The sequence below is a fragment of the Hyaena hyaena genome, unplaced genomic scaffold, assembly GCF_003009895.1.
Source record: "Hyaena hyaena isolate Hyena2069 unplaced genomic scaffold, ASM300989v1 scaffold_2020, whole genome shotgun sequence".
Lineage (NCBI taxonomy): Eukaryota > Metazoa > Chordata > Mammalia > Carnivora > Hyaenidae > Hyaena > Hyaena hyaena.
In genome coordinates this window covers 2,723-27,048 of record NW_024082656.1, presented here as the reverse complement: position 1 = coordinate 27,048, position 24,326 = coordinate 2,723, and the positions used below count along the sequence as shown (strand labels likewise).

At 45.1% G+C, this 24,326-nt stretch overlaps 1 protein-coding gene across 4 annotated transcripts in view; it reads right to left on the bottom strand.

Moving 5' to 3' along the window:
- The window catches only part of EDAR (ectodysplasin A receptor), an 83,238-nt gene extending 66,323 nt beyond the window's left edge, over positions 1-16,915 (bottom strand). For all 4 annotated transcript variants that reach the window (XM_039225308.1, XM_039225309.1, XM_039225310.1 and 1 more), the window contains exon 1: positions 16,683-16,915. The gene's annotated coding sequence lies outside the window, so the exon portion shown is untranslated. The remainder of the gene's footprint in view (positions 1-16,682) is intronic.
- Between the last annotated feature and the right edge of the window lie 7,411 nt (positions 16,916-24,326).

Sequence of the window (24,326 nt, the reverse complement as noted above, 5' to 3'; positions counted from 1 at the left end):
TACCCATTTTCCCCTTGGTTTTGTTTTCACTGCTATTGATTTGTATGACTCATGGATGTGACAGCTGAAGACAGATTGGCTTACACCTTCAGTGAGAAGAGAACAGTCAGCAAACTCATGAACCATACATCTGTCAAATGTGTAGGGGCCAGGAACCCTGCTGGGCCTCGGAGGACAGGTAGGTCACATCTTGAGGATCTAGTGAGGATGCCCATAGACAACTATACAGTTCCGTGAGGATGAGAACATGGGGTGAGTTCTTTATTCCATTTCTAATTCCATTAGATTAATTTTTGAATAAGTGCAGGAATTTTACCTTCAGTCATTTAAAAAAATTTATTAAGTGCCTAATAAATGCACAGCACCATTTCTATGCTGAAAGAAATACAAAAGAAGTGAAAGATGAGTAAGCCACAGTCCCTGGGGCCTTACCATCTAGTTGTAAAGACTGTCAGAAACATGTTAAAAACTGAGATAACAATGCCCGGCACAATGTGATTAAGAACTAAAGAACAGCTGAGAACAAAGTCATGATGGATCCAAAGGGAGTGAAAGAAACGACAGCCAGGGAAGCTTCAAGGGAAGCTAGAGTTTGACATGGGTCACAAAGATGACACAGATTTAAACATAGGAGGAGCAAAGCAGAGATCTGCTCTGGGAGAAGACAGTGGAGCAAAGGCTCAAGTTAAAGTTGAGCCTGGGTTTCTGGGGTGATACACAGAGCCCTGTGCTTCCTCATGGGATGGGCGGCATGTGGTGAACCTCAGATGGTCAGCCACTGGGAGCTCATCTGTGCCACTCTGCTGCCCCAACTTAGCACCAGCATGATGAGCATCACGGGAGGTAGTCAGAGGTGCAAACTCAGTCCCCAACCCCACCCACTGAGTCCGAATCTCATTTTCACAGGACCCCAGGTGGTGCATATTAGAATCTGAGAAGTACTGGTGCAAATTTCCAGTTATAAAATAAATAAGTCATAGAGGTGAAGAGTCCCACAGGGTGAATATAGTCAATAATATTGTAATAATGTTGTACAGCGACAGATGGTAGCTACACTTACTGTGGTGAGCCCTACAGAATATATAGAATTGTCCAATCACATGTTAGACACCTGAAACTAATGTAACATTGTATGTCAACTAAACTTCAATGAAAAAAAAAAAGAATCTAAGAAGTACTTCCTTAGGATGTGAGGAGCCAGGAGGTGTGCGTAATCAGGGACAAGGCAAAGGAAATAGTTCAGGACTATTAATCTGTCAATGGAAGAGAGCCTGGAAGTCAGGGTTCAACTAGGAGTCCCTTTCAGGGGGTGAGGAGTTTCCTGGTGTCATTCTGGATATCCTGAGGTATAGGACAGCAAGCACCATGTGGACGTGCCTGGATGGGCCCTCAGGAGCCAGGTCAGCACTGGGAGATTGAGTAAGTGTGGTCAGCCTACACACAGCAGTGAGCCTGGGAGTCAGGACTGGTTCTAAGGGAAGAAAATAACCCAGGAGGAGCAGGGTTTTTGCTGAGAACTGAGGTTCTGAGAATATTCCAGTTTCTCCCTATTCAGCGGACAGGAAGAGGACCCAGCAAAACAAAGAGAAAAACCATAAAAGAAAGAAGAAAAACTAGAACACTGGTTACTGGCAGCTTTCATTAAACAACATTTTACTATAATTTTCATAAGCCTAGAATTTCACATTCAGAAAACACACTTTAATTTGTTAATGGCATCAAAAAAACCAGGTTAGCTAAACAGTAAAAGCCTCTTGGGAATACATTACAAGACTGAACAAATACAAATAATAGATTTACTAATTATTTTTTTGCCCTGTGGACTGAACTACTGTTCAGTTAAACAAACGAACTGGTTAAAGACTTCCAGAGATCACAGAAGGGCCTGGACTTCCTGCCACTTTCCATGTTGCTGATGGAGGGACAGGAGGGAACGGTGTCTCAGCAGTGAGTGACAGTCGAGGCAGGAGTGAAATACTCCTGGGATGCTCTTCACCACTTCAAGCTCGGTCCCTGGTATGTCACATCTGGGGCACATATTCGGCACTTAGGTCTTGAGGAACTGTTTACATTTTCATGCTATGTCTTCCTCTCCAACTAGATTCTTGGCTCTTTGGGGGTGGGAATTATCCTTGTACTTCTATACTTTCTCCCAGCAACGAGAAACTTGCTATTCAAAGTGTAGTCCTCAGAATGCACTGTATTACCTGGAAGTTTGTTAGAAATGCAGAATCTGAAGCTTCACTCCAGACCCACAGCATCAAAATCTGCATTTTAACCAGATCCCCAGGGATTCATGTACCCATCAAAGTTCAAGGTTATGAGATTAGAACAACAGTCCTCAATTCTGCCTGCACAATGGCATCACGTTGTGGTGGGTATTTTAAGACTGTGAAGCTCATGGGCTCCACCCCAGATCAGTTAAAGCTGGATTTCTTGGGTGGGTTCCAGGAACCAGAATTTTTAGAAGCTCCGCAGGTATTCTAGCACAAATATAGGAATCAAGAAGAGATCTAGACACAAAGTAAGAACTGAATAAATGTTTAGTGAATGGATACATAGAATGAATGAACTATAGGGCATGAGGCCCTAGGGGATGCTCTGAGACATCTAGTCAGCTCTCTGCTTTTACAGAAGAAACTGAGGCCTACAGATTTGAAGTGATTTTCCCAAGGTCATAGCAGTTAGAGACAAAGTAGGATTAGAAATCAGGTGTGCTGGTTTAGAACGTGCACACAAACTGACACTGCCTTTCGAAGGTGGAGCCTAATTTCCATCTCTGTGAGTATGGGCTGATCTTCGTGACTCACTTCCAACCATCAGAAAGAACAGGAGTGATTGTGTGCTGCCTCAGAGGCTGGGTCATAAAAGGCACTGCGGCTTCCTGCTTGCTCTGTCTTGGATTGCTCAGCTGCCATGTGGTAGGGAAACTCCAGCCCGAGGAGAGGCTCCCGTGGGAGGAACCGAGGCCTCCTGCCAGCAGCCATGCAGATAAGCCTCCCTAGAGATGGTTCCTCCACCTCCATCAAGCCCTCAGTGGGCACTGCCCCAGCCGACTGCAACCTCATGAGACTCTGAGCCAGAGCCACCCAGCTGAGCCACTCCCTGACCCTGACCCTCAAAATGGTGTGAGATGGCAAAAGTCGGTTGTCTTAAGTTGCTAAGTTTCGGGGTCATTTGCTTTGTTTAACCTTTCTGTCCTCTGCTATTTCAGCCACACACCCTGGTGAGAAATCCATGTGGCATCAGGTTCTGTTCCACAGAACTTAAATAGACATGCTGACCCCAGTTTTTTGGAGCTTAGGGTTTAAAGCAGACAATGACAATGAAATCTAAACACAGAAGGAGGCAAGGCACGGCACAATGTGGTCACCCAGCCCGAGCCCGAACAGTCACACTGTGGTCCCCACTCCTTTCTGAAAGCCCCTCAGGTACCTGCCCTGCCCTTCTGGCTGGCTTCCATGCCAACATCCCAGCCACTGCCCTTTCCAGCCCTGCCAGTCTGCAGGAGGGCTGGGGGCAGGGCTGGGTCAGGCTGAGGCAGCTTCAGAAAACACAACCACAACCTTGGTTCAGAAACAGGATGTCTGCCTTGCATGCCAAGTGTTGGCAGAGGCAGTGTCTGAACAGGGTGGATGGAGTTTTCTCCTACTCTGCCCATCTTGTAGCCGCGGCTGTGATTGCATTGGAATGGGAACTTGTCTGGCTAATTTGAAAAGCAAACAAACAACACCCAGCTGATTTGTTAATGACCAGACAATGGTCGGTGGCCCAGAAACTAGATGCTGAGATTCAGAAAGGATGTGAGAAAAGGTGATGGCCGCAAGGCTGTGTCTGTGCCTCTTCTTCCATCCATTACTCCCTGACCTCTCCTTGGCTACCAAGATTCTCCCCTGTGCCTTCATGAGCTTTCTAAGCTGGGCATACCCAGAACACTGCAATTTAGTATTTCTTATAAGAATGTTTTGCCAGGTATTCATAATGCCACCTCTCTACCCTCTGTGAAAACAGGCCAAGGGAAGTGGATTATTCCTCCCAGCAGTGGCCAGAGGAGGCAGGTGTTGGGGTGAGAACAGCAGTTGGCAGCCCTTCCCCACAGTAGCTCAATCTCTAGGGATCCCCAGAGCCTTCTAGTGCCCAAAGGTGTCTTGCCCTGAACTCCGGCAGTGAGTAGAGCCCCTGACTCTGCTCTGGGCTAGAAGAGTCGCAGTCTGCAAGCAGTGGCTCCTAGAACTGTATGCCTTTCTCCCTCCCCCTGCCAAGGTACTGACTGCCTCTGGGGGAACAAAATGAGGAATGCATTTTCCGGAGAGCCAGTTGGGGAGCCCAGGGCTGCACTCATAACATGGCTCATTCTCCATGGACTCCAAACACTGCAAACTGCTTGGCTTGCAGCCACAAGCTTGGCTTTCCGTCTCCTCATAAGAAAAACATCTCAGAATTCTCAAAGGCCCTTTAACACTGGGCTCTTGTGGATGCCCTGCTGGTCTCTGGTTTTATGAAAATAACAACTTTTGCTGGGGTTCAAGATCAGGCCCCCAGGATATTTTCAACACAAAGTTCTTACCCATCATCAACTGTATGGAGCTGCAAGCCTCAGCTTTGTTCACAAAAGGCTTGATGTTCTACTTCTAGGAAGCATAAGACCTTCCTATCCACTCATTTTCCAAATAGGAATAATAAAGATGAAAGGTGCCACATACTGATGGTGGATTATAGGTTAGATACAGAGATACCCTCTTTGCAAGCATTATTTCAGTCCTTAAACCATGAAAAGTAGACATTATTCCCATTTCACTGACAATGAAACAGACTCAGAGGGGAGAAGGAACTTAACGTAAGTGGCAAAGGTGGAATTCTAGGTCTTTCCATCACGTGTGCTGCCCTACCAGGCATGCACTGAACATATGCAGCTTGCAGGATTCCAGGGGAGATCCAGAAGCTCTTGGAGGCAGAAACTCAGCCATTCTGCAGCCTCCCACACAAGTAGGCCTGGGGAACCAGAGCCCATCCCTGAATCTGCTTTTCCTTGGACTCCTCCTCTCAGTGCAAGGACACTGCTTACAGGGGTTAGAGGGAGCAAAAGACAGGGTAGCACTTGGGCCAGCACCCCAGGAGCTGTAACCTTCCTAAAGTCTGAGGCACTGGGGTGGGAAAAGGGGTCTGAACCCAGGGATGGGCCTTACATTAGTCTGATACATTTATCATGACTGATGAGCTCATACTAGTATATGATAAGTAACTAACATCCAACATTAATTTTTCCTTAATATCCTTTTTCTGTCCCAGGATGCCATCTGGGACACCACATTATAGCACATTTACTCTCGACATCTCCTTAGGCTCCCCCAGTCTGTGATAGTTTCATCCAACTCTCACTGCTTTTGATGACCTTGACAGTTTTGAGGAGTGTTGTTCAGGTGTTCTGTAGAAATTACCTTAATTGGGGCTCATTCCATGTTTTTCTTACGGTCAGGTTGGGGTTATGGGTTTTGGGGAGGAAGACCACAGCAGTAAAGTGTCTTTTTCATTACATCATGTCAGGTGTACATAGTCAACATAATGTGTCACTGCAGATACTGACCTGGAGCCTGCCAGGCCTTTCCATTCTAAAGTTACCTTTTTCTGCTCTATAGGTCCTGTTTGGACTCTTGGTGACTGCTGAGTAGGAGCTCTGCTCTAAGAGGGTGGGGAGTTGTGCTCGACCTCCTTGAGAGGGGAGTGGCCACACAATCTATTTAAAATTTTTCTGTATGGAAGATTTGTGTCTTGTCTCTCCTTTCCTTCCTTCTTTCCTTCATTTCTATGGATATTTATTTTAGATGCATGGGTATTTCTTTTACGTTTTGGATTATAATCCACTACTACCTTATTTATTTTGTCACTCAGGTTACTCCAGCTCTGGTGACTGGGAGCTCCTTCAGTTGATTCCTGTGTCCCTTTGACATACCCTCAGTTTTAAATTTAATTTTGAGCACTTCCTTACTTCTTGGCACTAGTGGATGCTCCAGGTTTGTTTTGTATTTTCCTGCCCCAACCCACTAATAAGCCCTCTCTCCAAGGAATTCTGGTACCATTTGAGAATGGCATTAGAAATCTGCATCTGGGTGTGGGGCAGGGTGTAGAGATGTCTGAGGGTGTCCCAAGACACCGTTACTTCCCAGTGCAGGAAAGAACTAGTTCACTGTTAGGAGGTGACTGTGCTGTGGCAGCAAGTCAGCAATGGTGCCCTGATGCTGCTGGTAACCCACCAGTAGCTGGCTCCTATATGTTTCCAGAAAGGAGAACACTCAAGTGAACTGAAATGTCCTGGACTCCTGGCCAAGAGCTCTGCCCTCATGGCTCATCAGTGGTGCCCTCAGAGGTCTGTGGCCTTTTGCCATTGGCTCTTTGAAGATCTTGCCCTTTCTGAATATTTTGAGTGTCAATAAACAATTCTAGGTATTATGAAGGACTTGTCGCATCTGACAGTCCCCTCTTCTACTACCTGCTTCTTCAACATCAAGGCTCACATTTACCTTCTCATTGAAAGAGTCTTTCTTGTCTCCATTGCTGAAAAAGACTGCAAGACTCTAATTAATACAAGATGTCACAGCTGACAGTGGCAACAGGCCTCAGAATCTGCAAAAGGCCAGTACAGCTTTTCTGGGCCTTAGCACAGCTCCTGATGAGAAAGAAAAACCATCATTTTTTTTTTCCTTGCTCAATCTCTCATTCTTACAAAGAATCACTTTCTAACTCTTATTAAATGCAAGACATCATATGCTATGATGGATTAGGGTCGAATAGTGTGTGTTCATTCTTATTTATAGACAAGATTTGTGGCATTATGGATATAGATGAGTTCCCTCAAGGAGCCTATTTCTAATAGAAGACCCCCCAGCCAACCTCATCCAACAGAACTGGGTGGGCTGCAGTCATTTTCCTTCTCATGGAGGGTGTCTACACAGGGAGACGCCAGGGCTTGATCTGCATGGGTTGTGTCTCTGGGTAAGGCCTGCTAGGGTGCTGCCTTCATTGGGAAATCTCTTTTAGGGACCCATAACTGGTCTCTGAAGTACGAAAGGATCCAGATAGGGTACAAGACTAGTGTTTGAAGGGGTAAAAAACACTACCCAGGCCTAGAACTCCCTGTTGTACCTCTCTGGCTCCTAACAACCATAATCTTGTTAGGTGGCCAGGTCTCTCCTTAAGTCTAATTAAATACAAAAGCTCATTTAAAAGAAAAGCTACAAAAAATATTGAAATTGGCAGGTACTGGGTATCTTAGCTCATCTGCACATTTACAAGATTTTTTAAAGACTCAGAATTTCACCATGTATTTCTAAAAAGTAGGCCTCCAGGGGATCTTCATGTTTATGGAACACATGGATCCTCCTAATAGCTGCTGAGGCTGATGGCACTGAGAGAAGCATTTTTTGTGTTACTTTGCTATTACAGTGCTTATTACACTGAAATATTAAAACTAACTTGCTAACGACTGAGATGCAGTGAAGTGTGGTCAGAGGAAATGAGTTTTGAAGAAAACACCACATTGCCCAATATGGAGAGTTTCAGTATGGACACAGTCTGTCAGTACAGTCAAAGACTTAGAAAAATCCATTCTGAAAGCAGAAGACCATCAGTGAATGTGTTAGCACAGCTGTAAATCTGGTTAAATGAAACCCAACAGGAGAATAATCCACACACAGACCAGAAGGAAGAAGCTAATGTAAACTCAAATGAATACAATTTGAAAGTTTTCCAAAAGGAAATCATTCACCCTCAAGAGTTTTCAGCAGGGGGTAGGGGTGCCTAAGGAGCAGACGGTCCATTTCCAATGAGGGCTCAGGTGTCCAGTAAACAGAGAAGCGCCAGCTCCAAAGATGTTCAGTGTTGTAGAAAATGAGATTCACCTAAAACTCGTAGATGTTAAACCACCCAATGAAACTGAGGCCCTCCCTTTGCCTTTCTTCATCATGCCCCCAAAGTACCTAACTCACACTTAAGGAACGGACCATTTTTGCTATTAGTTAAGGGAGAATCTACAGCTTAAACGCCAGATGTACAGGAAGTAAAGGTATTACCCAGATTTGCTGACTCCATCAATAAGCTCCTTTGCTGGTGTCCACAACTAGGCTACTCCTGCCCCTCACTCTTCCACCCCCCAGCTTGGTCCAGGCCTCATTCTGAGCTCTTCTGGTGGTTGCACTTCACTCTTTTCTCTCAAACACACACATCCCAGGCACCCCAAAGCAGCGGAGGAGGGCACCAGGGGCTGGGGAGCAGTGATTATGAAACCTTGCCCTACCTGGGAATTCTGAGGCAGGGACTGCACGATTCAGTGAAGCAGGACAAATGAAGAATGAGCAAGGGAAAGGATGGAAAAGAAGCCCAAACCAGGACAAATGAAGAATGAGCAAGGGAAAGGATGGGAAAGGAGCCCCAGGAAGTGGGGAGATGGCAGATGGCAAGGCTGCTGAGACCCGGACACTGTGGCTCCATCCACGGTTTGATGAATTATGGCAAGAACTGAACACCCAGGGGAGGGCTTACAGATTTCAGGCAACAGCAGTCAATAGGTAAAAAGATGGGTGTATCTGGGAAGGCAGAGCTGTGGTCCTCTTTACCCTGCTTTCAGTTCTAGAATGACCGCTCCCTCAAACAAAGCTTTTACATCTTGACCATCTGACATGCACTGTGTCTCCTGACAGGCCCCTGACTGGGCTCTGATGGTGGCACTTGGGAAGGCAGGATGGCAAATGTGAAGGTAGTAAGTGTTCCTTAAAGGATGGTTTATGTAAACATTTACTAAGTACCTACTATGTGCCAGGCATGTGCTAGGTGCTAGAGACCAGAGGGGTGCTCCTTATGGAGATGTGAGAGCCTCAGAGAGCACCACCAGTGCTCTGAGCACCATCAGTGCAACACTGGAGACAGACAGTGAACACGTGATTTCAATGCAATACAATGTGGGAAGCGCTGTTTATTTCCATTTCTCATATGAATTGGTCTATTTGTGTGTGAATATGTGGCCATCTGTCCTACTTCTTCTTTTCAATACAATGGGCCCTAAGAACAGGAGCCAGGTCTTCTATTTCTTTCAGATCTTCTTACAAAACCCCAAGCAAAGTTTGTAGCCTGTTAATCTATGGGAAACGCAGTGGCCTCTCTAATTTAAAAAGGAAAACCTCCGGGGAGGCCCTTGGAAGTGTTATTGAGGCCACCAAGGCAAACCCACCATCCAGTGCATACACAGGGAGCCAAAGTCCTCCTGACTAGAACCCAGCGGGGTGGGCGGAAGGATGCTCAGCCTAATGGAGACCTGCACCTCCAGAGCCCCTGCTTTTATTAGTTGATGCAGGAGGCAAACAGCTCGTTCTTCAGCGAACAAGGGACACTGCATTTGTCAGTGTCTCAATTCTGTTTATTCTGTAAACATAAGGAGGAGCTCCACATTCTACTATTCTTAGTTTTGCAATCCTCACAAAATAAATATTTGCCTTCAAAAGCAGCAACTGTGATAACCATCAGGGTAATATTCTCAAGCGCTGCTTCACTCACACACGCCAATTGCAGAAGTCAGGGAGCTGTGTGTGGTCTGTTTGGATAATGAATTTCATGTGGAAACCTCACGCTGGAAACCGACTGGCAGCGATGGTAGCGGAAATTTGGTCTCTTGGTTCTTAGACTTGACTCAAAACCAAGTGTCCCAAGTCACTGGAATGTCCCTGCCTTGGTTTCTTCTGTCCATAAAATGAAGAGTAAAATTGCTTAAACGAGTACTGTAGGGAGACCAAGACACTAGCTCACATCACAGTGATCATAGGAACAGAGTTGGTTCCTGCCAGAGGCCACCTGGATAGATCAAATGTCTGCTACGTGTTCACACATCTCAAAGATGGGTCTCTTTCTCTCCATCTCTGCAAGAATGAGCTAAACTCCAAAAGGGGTTCTGCTGAAATTCCCTTAAAATCTTCTGATTTATATGATACTTACCGAAGATTCTATCACCCAGGAAGGAATTCATTAAGCAGAGGATCATCAAGCATAAATCCACCGATGCACAGTTGCCTTGTGCCATTTACAAATGCCACCCTGCCCAGCTGCCTTCTCTGGCTTGCACTCTTCCCAGATGCTGGCTTTCTGCAGAGCTCGGGGCATCTAAACAGCCACATCCCCAAAGTGTCCATTCTGATGGATTTTCTTCATTATGGACAGGGAGTTTAGGAACAGCCACTTCTACCCATTATTAAGGACTAAATCTTAAAGAAAATGAACCTTGAAAGCCCTCTGAGGTGCCTTTAAGAAAGTGCAGTGCATTTCAGTGTATTTAAGGAGTATGGTTTTTCTGGGCAAGAGGTAATGTTTGTTATGCAAGAGCATAAAGCCTCAATCAAAATATTAAACCATAAAACCATATTTGCCAGGTAAACAAAATCATCCAAAGCAACAGATGTGTGCATCCCATCTGACCATCCTTTGTGGTCTTGAGCCTCTCTGTACAGTGTCAGGAGACTGGCCAGATGCCAAGCCCCTGAGTCCACCTCCACTTCCTCCCTCATGACCTGTCCATGTGGTCTCACTGCCCAGGGCTTCCCTGCGATAGGGTCTCTTCCTTTAGCCTGACCTTCCACTCTAATCCATCTCCACAGTCTTATTACTTGGAAGGAAATGAAACTTGCTAGGTGCTGGTGAGCCACCTGCTGTACGGGGTTGAGCAGCCAGCATTGTATCCAGCTCCTAGGGCCATGGCAATGGACAAGAATAGCTCAGGCATGCCAAACTGGGTAGAAATTGATCTCTCAATTAGTTCCCCAACAGCATGCCCAGAAGAGGCTTCCTAACTGAATGTCAGGGCACTGGGATGCGCTATCAGAGCTTCTTGGCCTGCATCTTTCCCAACTCCAGGAAGTGCCTCTTCATCTCTCCAAGTGAGCAACAGGATGAGTGAAGCTAGCTTGGGGCTTGGGGCTGGCTGTGGAGGATCAGGTAGGGTCCAAAGAGGTAGGAGGCAATGTTGGACTCTATAAGAATGTTTAGTGTTTTCTTTCTAGTTTGAGACTTTAAAAAATGTAAGCATGTGTTTCAAGTTGGAAACTTCAAAAATTTTCTGAGGAAGGGCCTCTCTGTCATTTGTTAATTGCAATGGGAACAGATGTTGGGTTGAAAGGGATCATCCTCGGGTGCCTGGATGGCTCAGTCAGTTAAGTGCCGAACTTTGACTCAGGTCATGGTCTCATGGTCCATAGGTTTGAACCCCGTGTCGGGCTCTGTGCTGACAGCTCAGAGTCTGGAGCCTGCTTCAGATTCTGTGTCTCCCTCTCTCTCTGCCCCTCCCCTGTTTATGCCCTTTCTTTCTCAAAAATGAATAAACAAAAAAAAATGTTTTTTAAGAAAAGGATCATCCCACCATCCTGCCAAATTTCTCCTACTAACTGCCCCTCCTGCCTGCCTCTCAGGAAGAGCACACCTGAAGACCTGGCTCATGGTAGGTGGGGGTGGGCTTCACAATATGCCAACTGGTATGCTATGGGCACTCATGGTCCCAGAATGACACAGGGTATGAATAATCGTGGCTGACCCTCAGCCCCAAGCTAATGCATGTTTTTTTTTTTTGGTCTTCCCATCTGCAATAAAAACCCAGACTTCTTACCATAGTCTCTAGCCTGGCATGCTCTGATTCCTAGCTTTCTTCTCTCATCTCCTGTTTGTCCCACCTTTCCCTCTGCTGTAGCCACATTGCTTTCCTGCTGGTGATGGCATGTCTTGGGTTTGTCCCACCTCAGGGCCTCTGCTTGGTTTCCTCTCTCAATTCACTTCAGGTTTCACTCAGATAACATCTTAGGAGGCCCCTTCCCCCAGCACTTTCTCTCTGCTTGCCCTGATTATTTGTTTCATCATGGCATTGGATTTACCTGAAACTACATTCATATTAGTGTACTATAGCTTCCCTCTCCACACTAGTATGTAAACTCCATGAAACAGGGACATCTCCTGTCTTCACCCATGGTACCTCACCATGGGACATCTCCTGTCCTCAATCATATACTGTATCACTACATCCCCATACAGTGCCTGCCACAGAGCAGGTGCTCAGAAAATATTCTTTAAATGGATGGAGGTATATTAAAATAAACATGAAATCCTACCTTCATCTCTCTTCTGTGCCTGATGTTTAAGAAATATGGAACTGGAAATATGGCAAAATGGTGATACCTGCTCCCTCTCCCCCAATTTTCCTCTGTTGTGTAGACCTACATGTCTTTCTTCAGCTCCTAAGAAAGCACCTTTTGTCTGGATTAGAGTGTTGTTGGCAGAATTATCTCCCTATTATTTTCAGGAGACTAATATCCTATTTCAGTATTTGCATTCACCTTTTAGTTGCTTGTATATAGCCACTGAGTAGTATCATTTAACAGTATCAATCTTAAGGGATCTAGAAACACCACAGCTAAGCTTGGCTTCCGTGCATCCTGGGCCTCGCCACTGCTAGTAATGACAACATGACTGTGGCTGTTACTCCTCTGCTTGCTGATTCCATTGGGACTCAGAAGCCAAGGCACCTTCCTGCCACGTGCAGAGTTTGATTTACTGCCTTGGGAAGTGACTGGGGATGATATAAGCTTGGTGGGTGGCACAGCTGTGGCTATCAACACACGTGCATTTCCCTATGCAAGGCTCATTACCACCCATCTGCTTTCCATAGTGATCTGACTTGTCAGAAGTGGAAAACAAAGGCCTCCTGGTAGTTACATGGGTAACTGTGTGTACAGACCTCTGGGCATTTCTAGAGGTGGAAAGCTGGGCAGAGGAGCCAGGGTCTCCAGTTTCTCCAGCTTGTATCTTTTCCACCTTATAGCCAAACAGTGTTTAACACTCATGGGCACCTACCCTTTAAGAAATAACACGTGTCTCTGTACCCAGAGGGTAGCTTTGTTAACTGGAATTTGTTTGCTTATTGACTTAGGGTACTTTGATGTTGGGCAGCTTCTTGCTCCCCACTGTGTGATTAGAACACTAGTGACCTTCCTTGGAAGCATCTCATTCATTCACTGGACATACAGCTAACCCTTGAACAATGTGGGAGTTGGGGCACCAACCTCTGAGCAGTCAAACACCAACAGAAAACTTTCGACTCCTCCAAAACTTAACTACTAATAGCTTACTGTTGACTGGAAGCTTTACCAATAACAAACACAGTGATTAACACATATTTTGTATGTTATATATATTACATACTGTATTCTTACAATAAAATAAGCTAGAGAAAAGAATATGTTATTAAGAAAATCCTGAGGTACCTGGGTGGCTTAGTCAGTTGAGCATCTGACTTCAGTTTGGGTCATGATCTTATGATTGGTGAGCCCACCTCAGGCTCTATGCTAACAGCTCAGAGCCTTGAGCCTGCTTCAGATTCTGTGTCTCCCTTCTCTCTGCCCTCCCCTGATCATTCTCTCCCTCCCCCCACCTCTCTCTCAAACACTATTTATTTATAAATTATAAACTTATAAATAAATAAATAAAAGGAAAAACTAGTTTCTAGTGTTCACTAGTACTATAGTACTATACTGTATTTATTTTTAAAAATCCACATATAAGTGGACCCACACAGTTCAAACCTGTACTGTTCAAGGGTCAACTGCATTTTCACTGAGTATCCACTCATGTGCTGGGAGGACTGAAGTCACCTTGGATTGTAGAATCCTTATTTGCTAGCAAATGAATGGCCCACCCTGATGTTAAGACCCTGGGCAAAGCTTTTTCCTTAGCTTTGATTGCACAGAGTCATCATCTTGGGGACTGATCTGTGATGACCTCAGGACAATGGTGAAAAGTTACAGTCCAGCCTCATTTGTTTATTCTAACAGAGGCCCAAATTCACTGGGATGCATGAACCCTCAAGCCATTTTTTGCTGGATTGAAGCACCAGAGTCCACCGATATCTGACTATGTTTGTACTATATACAAACAGCAGCTTCGTATTTCTCACACCAATATTTCCTCTATCTTCAAGCCTTCACAGAGATGGCTCACAGGAATGAAATGTAGATTGCTTCCTCTTTTGCCCTGCCTCTGATGATGACAGATGCTGGCGAACAGTGTGGTGTGAGAGCTGGGACCTACGAGGGGCAGAAGTTTGCTCCTGCTACCCTCAGGTTTACCAGGTGGTTGTCCCAGAACCTTCTCCACATGTTCTTACAGAGGCAAGTGTATCAGCCTCAGAGGCAGGGAATGGAGGTCTAGTCCCTACCCTCCTAATTACAAGTTACACAGCACGATGCCCTGGGCTACTATTGGCATCATGATCATTAATGGTTATATGGAGTTGGGCAGGTCCCTTAACCTTTCTAAGGCTCCACTTCCTTTTTCAGAAAATAGGGAAGACTTGCACGAGAAATGATTTGTAAAGTGGTCTAGAAATGTAGGGCAGAAGTTAAATGATGGGGCATCAGTTTATTTTCCCTTCTTTATTCTTTAGGAAAATAATAATCAGAGATTGAATAAAAATCCTGCTTCAGTACAGAAATTCAAGACAGACTGCATGATAGGTTGTGAGAGGCTGTGATAGCACTCTCTGAGGCAGGGCTGGGGCCTCTGTTTCCTAATTGACCTAATGTGTTAAGTGAGCTTAAGGTTAGTTAATTAATGATGCTATTGGGGGGTAGAATCACCTAGGCAGAGTCTCAAACAGCATCAAAGTGAAGAGCAGGCAGGTGTCTTTTGGGATAATTGAGAAAACAAGGGCCTAGAGGAAAGCTGCTGAGAGGTGTGCCGACAGGACACTGAGGAGGCCAGGGGTGGCAGGGTGGGTGAGGGAGGGAAGGCAAGGCGAAGGGGGGGCTGGCTTCCTAAATGCCATCCTGTTTACAGCTCCTTTGTTCGCATTTCAGATCTACTTGAGTCTTTGCAGCTGGGTTCCTGAGCATTTCCTTGAGAACAAATTTCCTTTTGTGAAAACCACAAAACTCATTTACCTGGACCTAGAAAGAAGACTCAAGTGATCTGGATTCTATCTTTGGTCTTTTGGGACCTAAGGCACTTTGATGAGAAGGGGTTCCACAGTTAAGAGTCAACTTGATTTGTACCATGTTAAATAGGGGGTAAGACCAGGTCTGTCTTCACTTCCCCGAGCAAACACTGGGCTCTTCTTGCCTGGGGCAGGTGCTGTGCTGGGTATGGGGACAGGCTGATACTTAAGAAAGAAGGGTGAGCCCCTGACACTTCTGAGCTTTGCAAATATGTATCTTGAACAAAATTAAAACCCTGTTTACTTTTAGAAATCAGGTAGTGGCCAGAGAGTGAAAATCAAGCTATTTGGGGAAATTTTGTTTACTTTTTCCTCCCAAAGACACATGCTTCCAGGATTACCCTCCCTCTGTGCTGTCACAAATTAACATTCCCACAGAGAGACTGGCTCACTGAAGGATGGGGAGAAAGCACCGCAAGTCCCCAGCTGACCCAGCGCAGAGCAGGGCCCCCAGTCTTCTCCTTAAGTGGGGAAGGGTACACATGGACAACCACCAGGATAAATGCTCATCTCCCAACTCTGATGAGTAACTAGCTCTTTTTGGCGGACTTGGTCAAAAAGTAACTCTCAAGGCTTTAAATGGCTATCCCTTTGAAATCTTAGAGCATCAAGGAATATTCTCTATGTTAGCTATTTGAAATGATTCCTTTATTCTTAGTTCATTATGACGTTTTACCTTCTTAATATTTTGAACTAACTGCTGTTTTGTTCTTAGAGAGTGTCTCAGACATGAAGCCTCAGAGCTACTGAGCAGTGGCGAGACGGGCAGCAGAAAAAGTGGGGCTGGCTTCACTTCGCTGTCCGTCATCCCAGCCATGTCATATCCTGTGTCCCACCAACTCTCAAATGCCCCTACCGAGTGGCTTCCGCTCTGCCACTCTGTCACTACACTCTGGTACCTTACTGTTTGAACTGTCCCTCTTGGATCCCCATCTGCTGCCCTCCCACTCAGCTGCCCCCTTTTGCTCTACCTTAACCCCTCAGTCTCCCCCTTACCCCTGCCTCCCCACCCCCAGTATAGAAGCAGTTGCTACAGGATACTGGAGAATCAGAGCTGGCTCTTGTGCAGGAGCCCAAACTACTCCGTGATCTGTCATAGCAGTGAGAAGAGCCTCTTAGCTGGAAATGAACGCCTTAATCATCAGAAATATATACTTCCTCCACCATGCACCCCAAAACAGAGACATCTGAAGCATCGGGTTTTAGACTTGATTCAAAATCACACCTGGAAGGTCTCTTAGGGCACCACAGGTAACTCAGGGTGGGAATGCAGGTATGGAGCCCAGCTAAATCCCAGCTGCTGCGTGTGTTCCCCGTGAGCCAGGCTCAGGGGCAAATCTCAGAAACATACTTTTCATGCTCTCTGGAGACACCCGTGGTCTTAGCAGCCAAAATCTTAAAGCCAGCGAAACACACACAGAGTTTGGCTCACGAACCAAATGTGCAACCAAGAGCAAAATGGGGTTTCTAATGTTTTCCCGAAAACAAAGGAACAATCTCAGGTCTTAGAACTGGTAGTGCAGACGCACAGTAATTGGTAAAGCTTGTTCAAACGCAACCCAAAAATGACGCGCATTTCAAAAATGCACTCAGGCCGTTTCTCAGCCGATGACACCTCAGTCTCAAACAGCCAAAGAGCTTAGAAAACCCAGAGAGAAGAACCAAGGCTTACCTGGACCTTGCTGGCGGGTCAGTTTCTAATCCAAGCAGAAGATGATCTGCGGAGAAAGGCAGGCACGGTCCTTCCTGGGGCCACCAGGTTTCACAGGTGGCCGTCTGGCAGTACTCTGAGAAGCAGGTGGCCAGTTACGCTGGAGGCTGGCCGAGCTGCCTGGGGCAACGCACCTCTGTGTTGCCGGCCCCACTTTCCTTCTATTGCAAAGGGCTGCCCGGGAACTCCTTGACTGCTCGTCCTGTCTGTGAGTGTGGGAACTCAGTCCTTGCAGAGGGGCTTTCCCTCACTGCAGACTCACCTGCACCATCTAGAGGCCTCTCCCAGCACTGAGATGCTGGTGCCTCACTCAGCAGGTTAGCCCCCTCTGCAGCCTGCCTCGACATACACACCTGGCTCTTGACTTCCTGCCCTAAATGACAGCAGTTGGAATTTGTAAAATCATTGATTTCTGTTTTTGGAGAGGGACGCTTGCTTCCATCAGAACAACTAAAGCCTTTGCGCACTGGAATGCCAAAAAACTAAATTAGCATTAAAATTCCATTAATCAAGACATCTTCACTCAAGGACCCCCCACTAAGATGGCCACAGGCATGGGTGCTACTGCATCCATTGAGACATGTTCACATGTTTGCACACATTCCTGTTCTCCTCTCCCCTCCCTCCATACCTAAAGCAGACTTTAAGTCCCCAGAGCCGTTCTTTCTCTCCTGTCCCTGGAAATCCCACCACCACATTCCCCATGTAACCCCAAGCAGCCATATATATACATCCTATTAAACCCCAGATAGTCATATATACCTCCTTAAACTCCAGATGGCCACATCTGTCCCCTTAAAATCCAGATATACACATATACCCCATTAAACTCCATATAGCCACATATACCCCATTAAATTCCAGGCAGCCACATATACTTCATTAAACTCCAGAGAGCTATATATACCCCATTACACTCCATATGGCCACATATACCCCATTAAATGCCAGATAGGCATATATACTCCATCAAATTCCAAATTGCCATATATACCCCATTAAATGACAGATAGGCAAAGATACTCCATTAAGCTCCAAATAGCCATATATACCCCCATAAGTGCCAGATAGCTATATATGTATTCCCCATTAAATTCCAGACAGCCACATTTACCCCATTAAAATCCAGACAGCCACAGATACCCCACTAAACTCCAAATACCTACATACTTCTCATTAAACTCCAGATAGTCACATATACCCCATTAAACTCTAGACAGCCACATTTACCCCATTAAATTCCAGATAGCCATATATACCCCATTAAACTCCAGAGAGCCATATATATCCATTTAACTCTATATAGCCATATATACCCCCATGTAACTCCATATCTCTCTCTCTTATATACAAGTATGAAAGACAACTTCAACTACCTCCATTTTGAAAGTACCTCAGTCTATACTTTCTAATTAAGTTTTTATTTCCAGTGGACCTCTTAATTCAGTCAAAAGACCCTGTGAGCAAAGCACCCCCTGATGGGGACCAAAACTACCTCAAGCTATAAGGACTGTCTTGAGTCAGGAAAGATCTCCATGACTGACCCCAGGACAGTGAAGGATTTGACCTTTACTGCCAAAATGCATGTACCCATCAACCCCTGTCCCATATTTTCCTTATATAAACCTGGATGTGTTTTCAGCACTTTGGAGACAGTCTTGAGAAGTTAGCCTGTAGTCTTCCCGGTGTTGGCCTCACTAAAATAAATTCATTTCTTGCATCACTACAACTCCTCCCTCTGCATTTGGGTTTTGTCATGGGTGAGTGGCAGAGCTTGGTCTCTTTAGGACCCCAAAGCCAGGTGCTCTTGCACCCCTCCGCCCCAGCTATAAGCAGATCATCAGGAAGACATCTGAAACACAAACACTTTGAAAGGACACTGCCTTTCAGTGTCTGTCCATTCTTTCTCACAACTGATTGGGAAAATCCTCAACTTTGAAGGATTTCTCCGGGCCTTCTGTTCCCCCAAAGCTAACAATACACAGAGGAACAGAATAGCTTCTCGAGGCTGGGTTTCTATGTTCTCCCTTTCCATCTTGTCCTCTCTGCCCTGGATACATGCAATTTAATTCACATATGAGAAATAACTTAAGCGAGACACAGAGACTGAAATGTTTGGGACTGGGGTCGAATCATGAATTAAGACTCATTCTGTCTCCAGGAAGGTTGGGCAGAACTATTACTTGACCAATGTCAATGCTTAATCCAGATTATGTAGGTTCCCAAATAAGAATTCTAACCTGAATGATGAGGTTCAGTCAGTTATATGCCCATACTGAGCTCAAACTGAGGGATTGTGATAAACTGAAATTACTAAAAATTATTAAGTAGGACCAACAAAATGAAAAGGAAGTAAGTATTCTAGGCTGATATTTTCTATTGTGCATAATTTTGACTTTTTAGCATGTTCATTTTGATAAGTGTGTTTGAGGATAGAGATTATTTTAGGTGTAGCCTTTTTCTATTAGAAATTAAATGGCGACTTTAAATTTATTAAAGAGAGAGGACACTGATATTGCCAGAAGATAGGAAAAAAAGACAGGCGCTGAATATGGATGCTATAGCAGAAGTACAAAAAAGTTTTTTTCCCCCTTTTGAAAAATCCAAAACATTATGCCATTAAGAAAGGTTGTAGATGGTTACACTTGAAATGCTCACAGTCATCATATCCCAATGAAAATGAGTATACAAATTAATTCTGATTAAGAGAATGAAGGAAACAAGAGAGATTGCTTATCTTCATCATGTGAGGTCCCAGAGCTTTGAAGATCTATCATTTTCTGTTTTGCCCTTTTCTAAAAGACTGAGGCAGAAACAGCAAAAAGTTATCAATAGTATTTCTCTAAATAAGAACATGAATCAAGACAGCAGACCACAGCAGGGTGAAGGGGTCTCTTGGGGCCATGGAGAATGGACAGTAATTTAGAACACATGCTTGATGCACATAATAGAACCCTGACCTGCCTGCCCTCCCCTGTCACTGAGCATGCACCGATGCAGCCAGGAACCCAATAGACAGCCACAGCTCACTTCATGGGGCAGGAGCCAGCTCTCAGCAACAGGGAGCTGTGGCTTTACAAATGATTGCAGAGATTCAGAAAACATGCATGGATTGGCAGGAATGATCTAATAGATCAGATAATTAACCAGTGAGCAAAACTGAGCCCTATTCTGGTTGTCCCTGGGTGATGGTCATTGGGAGAGCTTCAAGAGGACTCTTGATACCCACTCATTCTGTCAAAATAGCATTCATCTACATGCAGCATGTGTTCAGGCATCATTTATTTATTCAGCAAGTGCATATGGCGCACCTCTAGGAGTCAGGCCCTAATAAAGGTGCTGGGATGCCACAGTGAGAAAGACAAACTCTGTGCCCTCAAGAAGATGCCACAGAGACAGAGAATTACCAGGTTATGAAATAGCCATAAAATACCCTTTCTGGAAGTGATAAGCAGGCAAGGGGATGCAGGATGCTTGGGCTGTGTGGGTAGGGGTTATTACTGTCTGCTGGTGACAGTTTCCTGCTATCTAATTACCAACTGGAGAAGTGATCCACCAGACAACGGCGCTGCTTTCCAGCAGCTCACTCCTGACCCTGAACTGCCTTTACCTATAAAACTGGCCACATCAAGTAAACTTCTGGTTACCTATGGAATTTGCCTCTAAGTTCCTTCCAGGAAATTATTTTTCTCAAATCACAGGATGCTTATGAGTATTTCATGAAATTTTGTATGCCAATGGTGGGTGCTCAGTAACACAAAGTTTTTCAGAATCAACTGACCACAGTTCTGTCTATGACTTGGAATTTGCAGCTTTGGATCTTAGAACTGGAGCAGAATTGGAATTCTTTTCCTGGAGAACCCTGCCCCTGACCTTGTGATGATGATGAGAGCAGGGTCCTCAGGCCTGTCCTGGACCAGTGCATCCCCTTTCTTTAGAAAATGCACAACTCCTACTTTCCTAGGGGTCAATGCACCAGTCCTGCCCTCCTGAGACCATGGGTTAGCTAGTTTTTAAGGCACTGCCTCAGGCTCCTTGCTGCCCATGCTTATTATAGCTCTAAGGCAGAAGATACAGGAATATAAATACTTGTGACTTAAACTCTTGCAATGTCTTCCCAAATTTGCACTTTCCACAGTGCAAATCCTGTGGAGGGCCCTGGTTTGCAAACTGATGTTCAAAATATCAGAATGGAGTGAAGGGCTACAAGGGAGGCAAGCCAGCAGTTGAGGGGGAGAACAAGCATGTATGAGGGTAGTGCTTTGACTCATATAGGGGCCAGGAGCAGTTGTTCTAAGAGGAAGAAGGAAATCCTGCAGAGTAAGGGAAGAAAGGTGTTTTGGGTAGAAAGAGGAGCTTGTGCAAAGGCCCTGACTGGAAGAGAGCCGGGCATACTGAGGAAACTGAGAGAAGCCATGTAGCAAAAAACAGGTGGCTGTCTGAGTAGGCTAAGTTGGACTCTGGAAGGGCAGCAGAGACCACAGCCCAGTAAAGGGGTTTAGATTTTATTCCAAGTATATCATGGTTTAAAGATAATGCAATCTTGGTTTAGGAAAGAACAGGCCTCTATCCCTAACATAAAAGAAATTCACATGCCCAAAATGGAGTCTCTTATGCTAAGCCTTGTCACCCCACTGAGGCTTAACACCTAACCTAATTGCAGTTTCAACCTGCCCCAAAGATACAGTCTTATCAGGTCAGTCAGGAATTTTCTGGTCAGCACCAATGAGATAATCTGTCACAGGGTCCTTCTCCATTCCCCAAAGGAAAAGGAAGTCATTTTCATGATAAGACCCTGTACTCTTCTCTGTCAGGGAAAGTGACCTTCCCCAGAACAGTCTTTTGTTTTCTTTTGTTGATACCACCTTGCCCCATCCTTCTTCCTACAAAAACCTGCCATTTTGTACAGCTCCTGGGAATATCTCTTTACTTGCTAGATGATGGGATGCTGCCTTTCATGAATTGCTTAATAAAGCCAATTAGATCTTCAAATTTACTGGCTGAATGTTGTCGTTGTTGTTTTAACACCAGTAAAGTGAGTAAGGGGTGGTTGCGGCAAGTGCATATGCTGGGCTCTGGGTCTTCTGTAAACTAGTCCTGGGGGCTGAAGGGCTAAGTAAGCCATTAGCAAGCCGGTGTGGTCTGTCTTCTCCCAGCACAAAATAAGAAGAGAAAACTCCAGGTCAGAGGCAGAGTAAACAAGCCAGGCTTCCCACTGATTTTATCTCTTTAGAAAATGAGATTCTATTTTTAGTTATTTAACTAACTTTGCCATACTCAACACCGTGCTACTAATTAAAGAAAGAAGAGTCTGGGGCCTCCTGGGTGTCTCTGTCTGTTAAGCGTCTTGATCTCATCTCAGGTCTTGATCTCTGGGTTGTGAGTTAAAGCCCTAATTTGAGCTCTGTGCTGGGCATGAAGCCTACTTAAAAAATTATTTTAAAAAAGCTTTCTTTTGCTACTTTTTTGCCCAAGATTCCTACACTGGACACTGATTATGAAAAAGGTCACACTCAGCTCCTAGGAATGACTCTGGTCACATAGAGCAAGTACCATCACAAACCCTCTGCCGTGGATGGAGGGCACATCTGGATGTAGGGGAAAGTTCCAGGTCAGGGGTTCGGTGGAGGCCAAAGGCAAAAGCTCCCAGAGCCCTCAGGGTTCCCTGTTCCCGCTCCTGGGGGGGGACCCCACTCACCTCTGTTACATAAGCAATAAAAGTATAATTGAAATTGATCCTCACCAAGAATGACTTTGGAAGCTTGAATAGTGCAAAGGTTCAAAACACTAAATCTTTTTTATGACCCGTAATATTGTCATTTAGCTCAATGATACAGATCAGTATATTTTTCTAATAAAGGAAACCACAGGAGTATTATAAAACCTATTTGCACTGTACCAGAAAAATTAAAGGGGGTTGGAACTGAGTTTGGAAATATGGAATATTGACATCTTCACTGAAAAATCAACACATTCATTCTTCCAATAGACAAGTTCATATTTCTACCATAATTCATGGCTTTGGGGTTAGTGGCTTATGAGACTATCATTCTATTATCAGAGATACTCACAGCAGGGGAATATGAGTCCATAATACAAACATGTAAAATTATCTGTTCATTAAGTTATATTTAATGAAATTTATTAATGGAACTTTATTACATTTATGGGAACACTTTGCAGGTTATCTGTGAGGCAGAAGAATAATCAGTTTATGAGGGCTAATGTGTTCCTGGGGGACATTTGATTCTACAGAGTAGTTAGTATGCCTGCGCTCCTCACCTACCACAGATATGAGCTCACTGTCCTCAAAAGCCGTGGTTGGCAATTGCATATTTTCATGGGAATTCAACCCGGTTGGCAGATCTACTCCCTGCCACTTGCTGCCTGCTTCCATCTCACTAGTAAGTTGCTGGTTCTGCTCAGGGCAACACACTTGGCTAAGTGGCTGTGGTCCCCAGCTTCCCTTGCAGCTAAGTGTAGCCCCAAGCTTCAAGACCAGCCACGGAGCCATCGCAGGGTGCATGATTTCTGCAAAGGCTGCTTAAGGGGTTGGCCCTCTCGGAGGAGAGCTGTTTTGCCTGCTTCGGCTGACTCCTCACTGCCACCTGGTGTGACTGTGACAACTGGCATAACAGGGGTGGAGCAAGAGGACAGAAGGAGCTGTGGCCCCTCTGTGGAGCGAGCTGTCATGTCAGCCTTGAATGACCTACTTCACTGATGGGAAGGAGTAACCCTTGTGTCTTTTAGCCACTGTGCTCAGGCCTCTCTTACTAGAAGCCTAAATAATTTGGATGGTTTCTTTCTCTCATTACGAAAAATCAGGATATGCAACTCCTTTTTTCTAGATAACCGAAGTCTAAGAAAGTCTTTGAAAAAATGTTTGTTTATTCATTCATTCATTCATTCATTCATTCATTCTTATACCAACCAGTGGTCTTCAGTGGGCCAGAGACTACAGCCCAAGGAGATGCCAGAGGTGCCCAGCTGCAGCTTTTGACCGAGTCTGAGACCCCACAAGTATGAGCAAGATCTGGTCTCACTCTGAGCCACACAGTTTAGGCATCTTTATACCCCAGATGCAGGAATATGGGTATATATTCAACATGGTTTCTCATGTGGTTTCTTAATCCCAAATGGGACTAGACAACAAGCCTCTCCTCTGCTCACTCCTTTAAGGGGCCCAACAGTTTCTCACCATGCTCCTTGGAACAACTCAAAGTATAAGAAAGATTGCAGGTGGGTGAGCAGCCTTTAAGACACTGGCCTTATTAAGACATCCATTAACTTTATGCGCCTGGGGTCTCTGAAGTGGGAATACACACCCCAGAGATGATCAAGGCAATTTACTGGGTGGGGACCGACCATGAAAACTTCCACATACATTGGTATTCAGTGTCTAAAATACAAGAAGCAAACAGTATGTTATTCAGATTGACTGTAGGGACGTGCTTCTGCTCAGAGTTCCTTCAGACGGGCTAATCAGACCATACCAGAAGGCTGCCAAAATGTTTTTAAATTTTCAGGGAGACTTTTTGAAGCATGTATTAACTTTTATTACTGTTACCAATCTTCATTTGCTCTTGTCCCTTCCTGCCTACAAGC